Source organism: Amia ocellicauda, unplaced genomic scaffold (assembly GCF_036373705.1).
Source record: "Amia ocellicauda isolate fAmiCal2 unplaced genomic scaffold, fAmiCal2.hap1 HAP1_SCAFFOLD_401, whole genome shotgun sequence".
Classification (NCBI taxonomy): domain Eukaryota; kingdom Metazoa; phylum Chordata; class Actinopteri; order Amiiformes; family Amiidae; genus Amia; species Amia ocellicauda.
In genome coordinates, this window is record NW_027102975.1 from 1 (window position 1) to 7,986 (window position 7,986).

The 7,986-nt window shown below is 43.8% G+C and overlaps 2 non-coding genes and 13 pseudogenes across 2 annotated transcripts; all 15 read right to left on the reverse strand.

Annotated features, from left to right (window-relative positions):
* Nucleotides 1-2,674: 2,674 nt before the first annotated feature.
* LOC136735096 (uncharacterized) lies at nucleotides 2,675-2,793 on the reverse strand (annotated as a pseudogene).
* Nucleotides 2,794-3,014: 221 nt separating this feature from the next.
* LOC136735091 (uncharacterized) lies at nucleotides 3,015-3,133 on the reverse strand (annotated as a pseudogene).
* A 209-nt stretch (nucleotides 3,134-3,342) lies between these two features.
* Nucleotides 3,343-3,461, reverse strand: LOC136735095 (5S ribosomal RNA). Its single transcript, XR_010810724.1, has one exon. It is a non-coding gene; the product is annotated as a 5S ribosomal RNA (ribosomal RNA).
* A 216-nt stretch (nucleotides 3,462-3,677) lies between these two features.
* LOC136735094 (uncharacterized) lies at nucleotides 3,678-3,796 on the reverse strand (annotated as a pseudogene).
* Nucleotides 3,797-4,011: 215 nt separating this feature from the next.
* Nucleotides 4,012-4,130, reverse strand: LOC136735093 (uncharacterized; annotated as a pseudogene).
* Nucleotides 4,131-4,344: 214 nt separating this feature from the next.
* LOC136735092 (uncharacterized) lies at nucleotides 4,345-4,463 on the reverse strand (annotated as a pseudogene).
* A 216-nt stretch (nucleotides 4,464-4,679) lies between these two features.
* On the reverse strand, nucleotides 4,680-4,798 carry LOC136735086 (uncharacterized; annotated as a pseudogene).
* A 551-nt stretch (nucleotides 4,799-5,349) lies between these two features.
* On the reverse strand, nucleotides 5,350-5,468 carry LOC136735085 (uncharacterized; annotated as a pseudogene).
* A 220-nt stretch (nucleotides 5,469-5,688) lies between these two features.
* On the reverse strand, nucleotides 5,689-5,807 carry LOC136735090 (uncharacterized; annotated as a pseudogene).
* A 210-nt stretch (nucleotides 5,808-6,017) lies between these two features.
* LOC136735088 (uncharacterized) lies at nucleotides 6,018-6,136 on the reverse strand (annotated as a pseudogene).
* Nucleotides 6,137-6,352: 216 nt separating this feature from the next.
* On the reverse strand, nucleotides 6,353-6,471 carry LOC136735084 (5S ribosomal RNA). The gene has a single exon (XR_010810723.1). It is a non-coding gene; the product is annotated as a 5S ribosomal RNA (ribosomal RNA).
* A 216-nt stretch (nucleotides 6,472-6,687) lies between these two features.
* Nucleotides 6,688-6,806, reverse strand: LOC136735098 (uncharacterized; annotated as a pseudogene).
* A 220-nt stretch (nucleotides 6,807-7,026) lies between these two features.
* On the reverse strand, nucleotides 7,027-7,145 carry LOC136735089 (uncharacterized; annotated as a pseudogene).
* A 220-nt stretch (nucleotides 7,146-7,365) lies between these two features.
* Nucleotides 7,366-7,484, reverse strand: LOC136735087 (uncharacterized; annotated as a pseudogene).
* A 214-nt stretch (nucleotides 7,485-7,698) lies between these two features.
* Nucleotides 7,699-7,817, reverse strand: LOC136735097 (uncharacterized; annotated as a pseudogene).
* Between the last annotated feature and the right edge of the window lie 169 nt (nucleotides 7,818-7,986).

A 7,986-nucleotide genomic window follows, 5' to 3' on the forward strand; every position in this document is an offset into this window, starting at 1 on the left:
GCTTTTCCAATACTGCCAACTGGTTATTGATGATTGATTTCACATTGTGGTACGAGTATCGAGTGAAATGCGTGCTATCCACCTCAACAACACAGCGATAACATGGAGCCGGCAGGTGATCCAGGTCACAATAGAGGTCAAGCAGTGGGAGGAGGAAGACGTGGTGGTCAAAGGTGTAGCGTAAGGTACACTTATAAAATTCAATTAAAGAAGTGAATTTATAGTATCACCTTATCACGAATCCTGGAATCTTGTAGAACTCATTTTCTGTAATAATTGGATGCAGACACCAATTCCAAAGATATAAATTGTCAAATTTATTCAAAAACAAAGACTAAATGTAGCACTACACTAATTATACAAAAGGGAAAAACTAATTAAAATTCAACTCTAGATCAACAAATCAAAGACAAATCACTTCCGTGACCAAATCAAAGACCATGGGATCGCATATGATAACACACAAATCATTAAACAAAAAAGGTTATAAACACATTGACTACAATACCGGTTAGTAAGACGAAGGTGAGTCTCTCGTTAGTATTATTAGTCAGACATTAAATAACTACGCAGGTTAGTATTTATGTCAGGTAACTTCTCGTTATATATATATCAGTCTCATTTACGTTTAGGTGCCGAGAAAGATCCTATTTGTTACCACAATTTCCCTTAACTGATTATTATTCAATGATTAAGGATAGGCAGGGCCACCAATAATCTAATGTCTATTAACTTGTGTCAATTTCAGACTAAACAGTTAAACAGGAATGAGAAGATATTTCTCGGCGTTGACAGATTTTATTTCTAAAATTATCAACAAAACAGTTTAATGCAACTCACATTTATATTTAAGAAAACTAAATGATATTACACATTCTAGAGTTATGAATCACAGATTAACATTTCTAATTGATTTCTCAAATGTCATGAATCACAAACTCCAAACTGTTAAACTTATGTGAACTTCGTCGCAGAGAGGCCTCTCTGGCTTCGGGCTCAGATAACAGCACACGGCACGAGGTCCGTGTGGTTTGGAACAAAGGCAGTCCGGTTCGGCTTTGTCCAAGAACTTCCACTCAGTCGATGCACCTGGAAGTTGGGGTTTCGCGAATGTAGAGTCTTTTCCAAACAGATTTTCCATTGGTTTGAAGGCTCAAAGGTTGTGCACAAAATCTTCTTTGTAAGCATTGTTCCACCGTAGTTACTTGAAGACGAAGTCTTTGAGGAAAGCAGGGCCCTGTTTGTTCCAAGGGTCAAGTTTCTTAAGACTCAAATAGCTATTTAAGTGACTGACACTTTCGTATTCAGTCGACTTAGTCAATTGTCCAGCTGTAAAACTCCACTGATCAGGTGGGTCTGTGAAGTTATTTATTTAATAAAGTCCTTTAAAATAATTCTTCGCTCAATCTCCTTCTCCCAGTTTAACTCTTCTGTTGCCGGCAAAGACTTGGTTGGTTTCTGATTCCGGTTCTGGCAACAGAGCTACAGGTTGAGCTGTGGCAGCGAGTTTCTGGTTCAGGTGAGAGAGAGAGAGAGAGAAAGACTGTCCGCTGTTCCTTATAGTCTGTCAGATCAGTAGGTGATTGGTCCCTGAGTTCTTGAGATTGGATTTCGGTTTCAGCCCCCAGTGTCCTATTGGAGGGAGGCTTTATTTATGACTGATGTCAATCCATGCCATCTTTTGGAAATGCCGGTTGGCCTGGGTTCGTAGCTCTATGTCGGGATTTCGGCTCTCATCCACTTCAAAGAGTTTTTATCACCTACAGGCCCCTTTCTCCAGACATCTCATAGCAGAATTCCAAACTATTTGGCCTCTTCTCGGTGCCATCCTCCCCAAAACTGTCACTTTGATGCAAACCAGTTCCAAGCTGATGAGCTAAGGAAATCTGATAACTTTGGGGGGGGAGAGGTCTTCTTTAGATCAGTGCTTCAGCTCAGAGCCCAAATGCTCTTATCCAAATACACCCAACATAACGCTACATATGTATGTATGTATGTATATATGTGTAGAAGGAAAATTAGAAATTATTTTCTTACACCTGTTTTTCTCTCTTGTATACTTAAGAAAGATACGGTCAAGCTAGAAGGTCAGCCCAGACGATAGTTTGATTTCTGTTTGTTATTTACGATGAGAACCTTGGAGACATTGTCAAACGGTATGACCTACGTGCCTGTTCCCTAAAACCATGTGTTGACCTATGAACTCTGTTCTATAATGATATATGTTCTGCTTAGTTAGCCTTTAAGATAACATTGTAATGACTTTCTAGCATGTATGGATGTATGTATGTATGTATATATATATATATATATATATATATATATATATATATATATATATATATATGTATGTATGTATGTCCAATTGCTTTGACAATACAAATGAATTGAATTGAGAGGAAGAGAGAGAGAGAGAGAGAGAGAGAGAGAGAGAGAGAGAGACAGACAGACAGACAGACAGACAGACAGCTCAGTGATGACATCACGAGCCTCTCTCAGCTGACTGCTATGACATCACAGAGCACGTACATTCCATTGCTTGTCGTCTGTCAACCACTCAGTCACTGCTAGCCAGACTGTCCCTAAGACAAAGTGTACAATACTTCAATTATATCTCCTCCAGACAGATAAAGAGTATTAAGAGCTACGATGAAGTTACCCAGGAGACGTAAAAAGCTTGCATCACCTGGTATTTCCTGGAGGTCACCCATCCAAGTACTAACCAGGCCCTGGCCCGTTTAGTTTCCAAGGTCTGACGAGATCGGGCACGTTCAGGACGGTGTGGCCGCAAGCCGAGATGCCTGGCTGCATGATGTCTCTTAAAGGCTGGCGGGTATTGACGGAATTTCCAGCAAAAAATAAAAAATAAAAAAATAAAAAAATGGAGGGAAAAATAACAGTGCAGGAAAGGGTGTTGAAAGTAGCCGGGAACGTGTACAATTCTTCAATTATATCTCCTCCAGACAGAAAGAGAGTATTAAGAGCTACGATGAAGTTACCCAGGAGACGTAAAAAGCTTGCAGCACCTGGTATTTCTAGGAGATCTCCCATCCAAGTACTGACCAGGCCAAGCCCCGTTTAGCTTCCGAGATCTGACGAGACGGGGTGGGTCCAGGACGGTGTAGCCGCAAGCCGAGAGGCCTGGCTGCATGATGTCTCTTAAAGGCTGACGGGTGTTGACGGAACTTCCAGCAAATAAAAAAAGAAAAATGGAGGGAAAAATATCAGTTCAGCAAAGGGTGTTGAAAGTAGCCGGGTACGTGTACATTTCTTCAATTATATCTCCTCCAGACAGAAAGAGAGTATTAAGATCTACGATGATGTTACCCAGGAGACGTATAAAGCTTGCAGTACCTGGTATTTCCAGGAGGTCACCCATCCAAGTACTGACCAGGCCCTGCCCTGTTTAGCTTCCGAGATCTGATGAGATCGGTCGTGTTCAGGACGGCATGGCCGCAAGCCGAGAGGCCTGGCAGCATGATGTCTCTTAAAGGCGGGCGGGTTTTGACGGACCTTCCAGCAAAAAAAAAAAGAAAAAAGAAAAATGGAGGGAAAAATATCAGTGCAGCAAAGGGTGTTGAAAGTTGCCGGGTACGTGTACATTTCTTCAATTGTATCTTCTCCTGACAGAAAGAGAGTATTAAGAGCTACGATGAAGTTACCCAGGAGACGTAAAAAGCTTGCAGTACCTAGTTTTTCCAGGAGGTCACCAATCCAAATACAGACCAGGTCCTGCCATGTTTTGCTTCCTAGATCTGACAAGATCGGGCGCGTTCAGGACGGTGTGGCCGCAAGCCAAAAAGCCTGGCTGCATGATGTCTCTTAAAGGCTGGAGGGTATTGACGGAACTTCCGGCAAAAAAAAAAGAAAAAAGAAAAATGGAGGGAAAAATATCAGTGCAGCAAAGGGTGTTGAAAGTAGCCGGGTACGGGTACAATTCTTCAATTATATCTCCTCCAGACTGAAAGAGAGTATTACGAGCTACGATGAAGTTACCCAAGAGACGTAAAAAGCTTGCAGAACCAGGTATTTCCAGGAGGTCCCACATTCAAGTAATGACCAGGCCCTGGCCCGTTTAGTTTCCAAGGTCTGACGAGATCGGGCGCGTTCAGGACGGTGTGGCCGCAAGCCAAGAGGCCTGGCTGCATGATGTCTCTAAATGGCTGGAGGGTATTGACAGAACTTCCAGCAAAAAAAAATGAAAAAAGAAAAATGTAGGGAAAAATATCAGTGCAGCAAAGGGTGTTAAAAGTAGCCGGGTACGTGTACAATACTTCAATTATATCTCCTCCAGACAGAAAGAGAGTATAAAGAGCTACGATGAAGTTACCCAGGAGACGTAAAAGCTTGCAGCACCAGGTTTTTCTAGGAGGTCTCACATTCAAGTACTGACCAGGTCCTGCCCCGTTTAGCTTCCGAGATCTGATGAGTTCGGGCGCGTTCAGGACAATGTGTCCGCATGCCAAGAGGCCTGGCTGCATGATGTCTCTTAAAGGCTGGAGGGTATTGACGGAACTTCCAGCAAAATAAAAAAGAAAAAAGAAAAATGGAGGGAAAAATACCACTGCAGCAAAGGGTGTTGAAAGTAGTCGGGTACGTGTACAATTCTTCAATTATATCTCCTCCAGACAGAAAAAGAGAATGAAGAGCTATGATAAAGTTACCCAGGAGACGTAAAAAGCTTGCAGCACCAGGTATTTCCACGAGTTCTCACATTCAAGTACTGACCAGGCCCTGCCCCGTTTAGCTTCCGAGATCTGATGAGATCGGGCACATTCAGGACAATGTGTCCGCATGCCAAGAGGCCTGGCTGCATGATGTCTCTTAAAGGCTGGAGGATATTGACGGAACTTCCAGCTAAATAATGAAGAAAAAAGAAAAATGGAGGGAAAAATATCAGTGCAGCAAAGGGTGTTGAAAGTAACCGGGTACGTGTACAATACTTCAATTATATCTCCTCCAGACTGAAAGAGAGTATCAAGAGCTACGATAAAGTTACCCAGCAGACGTAAAAAGCTGGCAGCACCTGGTATTTCCAGGAGTTCTCCCATCCAAGTACTGACCAGGTCCTGCCCCGTTTCGTTTCCGAGATCTGACGAGATCAAGCGCGTTCAGGTCTGTGTGTCCGCAAGCCGAGATGCCTGGTTGCATGATGTCTCTTAAAGGCTGGCGGATATTGATGGAACTTCCAGAAAAAATAAAAAATAAAAATAAAAATGGAGGGAGAAATATCAGTGCAGCAAAGGCTGTTGAAAGTAGCCGGGTACGTGTACAATTCTTCAATAATATCTCCTCCAGACTGAAAGAGAGTATTAAGAGCTACGATGAAGTTACCCAGGAGACGTAAAAAGCTTGCAGCACCAGGTATTTCCAGGAGGTCACCCAACCAAGTACTGGCCAGACCCTGCCCCGTTTAGTTTCCGAGATATGATGAGATCAGGCGCGTTCAGGACGGTGTGGCCGCAAGCCAAGAGACCTGGCTGCATGATGTCTCTTAAAGGCTGGCAAGTATTGACGGAACTTCCAGCAAAAAAAAAAAAAAAAAAAAATAGAAAAAGGGAGGGAAAAATATCAGTGCAGCAAAGGGTGTTGAAAGTAGCCGGGTACATGTACAATTCTTCAATTATATCTCCTCCAGACAGATAGAGAGTATTAAGAGCTACGATAAAGTTACCCAGGAGACGTAAAAGCTTGCAGCACGAGGTATTTCAAGGAGGTCTCACATTCATGTACTGACCAGGTCCTGCCCCGTTTAGCTTCCGAGATCTGACGAGATCGGGCGCGTTCAGGATGGTGTGGCCGCAAGCCGAGATGCCTGGCTGCATGATGTCTCTTAAAGGCTGGCGGGTATTGACGGAACTGCCAGCAAAAAAAAAAAAGAAAAATAGAGGGAAATATACCAGTGCAGCAAAGGGTGTTGAAAGTAGCCGGGTACGTGTACAATTCTTCAATTATATCTCCTGGAGACAGAAAGAGAGTTTTAAGAGCTACGATGAAGTTACCCAGGAGACGTAAAAAGCTTGCAGCACCTGGTATTTCCAGGAGGTCACACTTCCAAGTACTGACCAGGCCCTGCCCCGTTTAGCTTCCGAAACCTGATATGATCGGGCGCGTTCAGGACGGTGTGACTACAAGCCAAGAGGCCTGCCTGCATGATGTCTCTTAAAGGCTGGCGGATATTGACGGAACTTCCAGCAAAAAAATAAAATAAAAAGAAAAATGGAGGGAAAAATATCAGTGCAGCAAAGGGTGTTGAAAGTAGCCTAGTACGTGTACAATTCTTCAATTATATCTCCTGGAGACAGAAAGAGAGTATTAAGAGCTACGATGAAGTTACCCAGGAGACGTAAAAGGCTTGCAGCACCTGGTATTTCTAGGAGGTCTCCCATCCAAGTACTGACCAGGCCCTGCCCCGTTTAGCTTCCGAGATCTGACGAGATCGGGCGCATTCAGGACGGTGTGGCCGCAAGCCGAGAGGCCTGGCTGCATGATGTCTCTTAAAGGTTGGCGGGTATTGACGGAACTTCCAGCAAAAAAAAAAAAAAAAAAGAAAAATGGATGGAAAAATATCAGTGCAGCAAAGGGTGTTGAAAGTAGCCGGGTACGTGTACAATTCTTCAATTATATCTCCTGGAGACAGAAAGAGAGTATTAAGAGCTACGATGAAGTTACCCAGGAGACGTAAAAAGCTTGCAGCACCTGGCATTTCCAGGAGGTCACCCATCCAAGTACTGACCAGGCCCTGCCCCTTTTACCTTCCGAGATATGATGAGATCAGGCGCGTTCAGGACGGTGTGGCCGCAAGCCAAGAGACCTGGCTGCATGATGTCTCTTAAAGGCTGGCAAGTATTGACGGAACTTCCAGCAAAAAAAAAAAAAAAAAAAAATAGAAAAAGGGAGGGAAAAATATCAGTGCAGCAAAGGGTGTTGAAAGTAGCCGGGTACATGTACAATTCTTCAATTATATCTCCTCCAGACAGATAGAGAGTATTAAGAGCTACGATAAAGTTACCCAGGAGACGTAAAAGCTTGCAGCACTAGGTATTTCCAGGCGGTCTCACATTCATGTACTAACCAGGTCCTGCCCCGTTTAGCTTCCGAGATCTGACGAGATCGGGCGTGTTCAGTATGGTGTGGCCGCAAGCCGAGATGCCTGGCTGCATGATGTCTCTTAAAGGATGGCGGGTATTGACGGAATTTCCAGCAAAAATAAAAAATAAAAAAAATAGAAAAATGGAGGGAAAAATATCAGTGCAGCAAAGGGTGTTGGAAGTAGCCGGGTACGTGTACAATTCTTCAATTATATCTCCTCCAGACAGAAAGAGAGAATTAAGAGCTACGATAAAGTTACCCAGGAGACGTAAAACCTTGCAGCACCTGGTATTTCCAGGAGGTCTCCCATCCAAGTACTGACCAGGTCCTGCCCCGTTTAGTTTTCGAGACCTTACGAGATCGGGCGCGTTCAGGACGGTGTGGCCACAAGCCGAGAGGCCTGGCTGCATGATGTCTCTTAAAGGTTGGCGGGTATTGACGGAACTTCCAGCAAAAAAAAAAAAAAAAAGAAAAATGGATGGAAAAATATCAGTGCAGCAAAGGGTGTTGACAGTAGCCGGGTACGTGTACAATTCTTCAATTATATCTCCTCCAGACAGAAATAGAGTATTAAGAGCTACGATGAAGTTACCCAGGAGACGAAAAAGCTTGCAGCACCTGGTATTTCCAGGAGGTCACCCATCCAAGTACTGACGAGGCCCTGCACCGTTTAGCTTCCGAGATCTGATGAGATCGACCGCGTTCAGGACGGTGTGGCCGCAAGCCAAGCAGCCTGGCTGCATGATGTCTCTTAAAGGCTGGCGGGTATTGACGGAATTTCCAGCATAAAAAAAAAAAAAAAAACTAGAAAAATGGAGGGAAAAATATCAGTGCAGGAAAGGGTGTTGAAAGTAGCCGGGTACGTGTACAATTCTTCAATTATATCTCCTCCAG